The sequence below is a fragment of the Myodes glareolus genome, chromosome 2 (assembly GCF_982192425.1).
Source record: "Myodes glareolus chromosome 2, mMyoGla1.1, whole genome shotgun sequence".
Taxonomy (NCBI): Eukaryota; Metazoa; Chordata; class Mammalia; order Rodentia; family Cricetidae; genus Myodes; species Myodes glareolus.
In genome coordinates, this window is record NC_142027.1 from 118,584,135 (window position 1) to 118,587,013 (window position 2,879).

Sequence of the window (2,879 nt, forward strand, 5' to 3'; positions counted from 1 at the left end):
GGGTGGGAATACATATGTGTGCAACGCCCACAGAAGACAGACGAGGGTGTTGGATTCCCTGTACCTGGAGTTACAGCCATTGTGAGTTATCAGAGCTAAACACAGGTCCCCTGGAAGAGCGTAACTATTGAACCATTCCTCCAGCCCCTTGAAGTTAGGCGTGACAAATGCATGTAGGTGCCCAGAGAGACCAAAGGACATTGGATCACCAGACCTGCTGTGGCAGACAGCTGTGAACTGCAATGCAGGTAGCAAGAATTGAATCCGGTTCCTCTGCGAGAGCAGACAGTGCTCTTAACTGCTGAGCCATCTCTCCAGCCTTGATACCCTAAATTGTTTCCTGAGACGGGGTCTCGTTGTTGCCTAGGATATCCTGGATCTGAAACTCACTAAATTAGTACAGGCTGGCCTCCAACTCTGCGCGGTCCTCTTGCCTTGGGCTCCCCAAATGCTGGGATTACTGGTATGAACCAGTTTTATTTGTTATTCTTTTAAACAGGGCCTCCTGTAGTCTACACTGGTGTCACACTTGCTCTGTAGGCAAGGATGACCTTGAATTCCTGGTCCTCTTGCCTCCACCTCCGTGCTCTATGGAAACATAGGACTATGCCAATTTCATGACTCCTCCAGTCTGAGTTCTAACCAGCTCACATTCCCAATGGGGGAGGGGTGGCATGGGAAGAGGAAGGACTCTCAGCACAGGAATAAACAAGTCGAATGCTTACAGGGCCCAGTGTGTTCCAAAGACCGCAGTCATGAAGAGGGTTCCAAGCTCCAGGCACGGGGTCAGGCCACTCTTTGTGTCATGGTCCATCTGGTCTCAGAGGAACCTAACGCAGACCTGGGCTCGCATATTCAGGGGAGAATTAAAAGCCATCTGTGATATACCTGCATTAGTCCTGTGGCCCTGCACCTGACTCCAGAGACGAGGATCAGAGTTGGTACTGCACAAACTCCACAGCCGGCTCTCAATGCTGCACACGGCTGCCCTCAGGGAATACACTGACAGATCTTTCATTTCTTGAAAGAGGTTGAAACTGGGATTTCTTATATGAAATGTCTCAATTTGAAAATATCGACTCAGCTTGTTTCTTATAAGTGTAGAGATCCTAGCTCAACCTCCACATTGGCAAGTCGACAGAGTGACTACATTTGGAAATGTCCGCAGTAGTGTGGTGTGTGATTTTCTTTTACAGAATATGGCTGAGGTGCAGGAAGGAACCCTCTTTCCCTTGCGTGTTATTGCACAACAAACCATCCAACATCCTAGAGCAGAGGTTCTCAACCTTCCTGATGCTGCAGTTCTTCAACACAGTTCCTCAAGTTCCCATGACCACCTCCCAAAACTATAAAATTATTTTCGTTGCTACTTCACGACTGTAATTTTGATACATTGTAAATCTTAATGTAAATATCAGTGTTTTCTGATGGTTTAGGTGACCCCTATGGAGGGGTCACAACCCACGGGTTGGGAACCACTGTCCTAGAGACCTGGACTGAACTGCTTCCCTTGCTGTGACAGCTAATCTCGACTGTCACCTTCCCAGGATTTAGAATCATCTAGAAGACGCATGAGATGTGTCTGTAAGGACATTCCCAAACAGACGTAACTGAGAAGGGAGGCCCCATCCTGCGTGTGAGTGGCACCAGCTGGTAAGCAGGAGTCACCGACTGAATAAAAAAAGGAGAAAGTGAGCTGAGCACCAGCATCCATTTCTTCATGATTCCTGAAGGTGGATGCCATGAGCCCTGCTGGCTCATGCCTGTTACACCCGTGTCAGTTATGTGCCTGAGGAAGGAGAGAGACGACACTAACGGGTTCCAAAGTCTTAATAAATCACCACACAAGCAGGTCGCTGATGATCAGGGCTGCAGGACAAGGACTCGGGAGCCTTGTTTCTCTTGACAGCCCCGAGCAGGGGGCAGAAGTAGGGTTTATAAGTACAAAAGCCATGAACATTCATTGCTAAGCTACAGTTACAAGTTTCACGAATCGGAAGTCAAAGATTAGGGACTTTCCTTATATGTTCCGTCACTGTCAATCAACACGCAATGCAAGCCTTTCCGTCCAACCAATCAGATTCATTTGTTCCTTCTGCTGTTAGGAACAACCATAATGTTCTAGAGAACTAAAGATGCACGAAGACTATTTCTGTGGTTTAGGGAGGAGGTTGATCAGCCATTGGATGGTTCTCAGCTCCTCTAGGTGAACTTTGTTTCACCTATAGGTAAAATGGAGTCTGAAGTCAAAATGGCAGTACTCAAGCTAAGGTGCTTTTGCCTGCCCCCTTCACTGCCTTCCTCACAATGATGGGCTATGCCCTCAAACAGTGAGTTAAAATACACCCTTCCTTCCTTCCTTCCTTTTTTTAAGTTGCTTTTGTTGGATATTTTGTCTTAGAAACAGGTAACAAAGGCTTAAAATTATCACTTATTATTGTAAGTTATTTGTGATTGTATAATGGAGTTGACTAATTATAATTTATTGTAGTAGCTTATGATAATTATAGCTCATGGGTTTGCAGTTCCATCGTCTGAATCAGGCTTAGGTGACGGTGCCTACTTCTACTCAGAGATCTGCCAGCTGCCTGGCCTAGGTTGTCCTCAGCTGGAGGAACCTGTGTCCTGGATTCTTATTCTCCATCAAGCCATCCTGGGCTCCTCTACAATGAAGGACAGGTGCTTTCTGGCACTTGGGGACACTGCTTGATTGTCAACTTGATACAGCCAAGAGACACCTGAAAAGGGAGACCCAATTAAGGGATTTCACAGATTATATCAGCCCATTGGCATGTCTGTGGGGGATTGTCTTGGTTGCTAATTGATGTAGGAGGACCCAGCCCACTGTGGGTGGACACAGTCTCTAGGCAGAGGGTCCT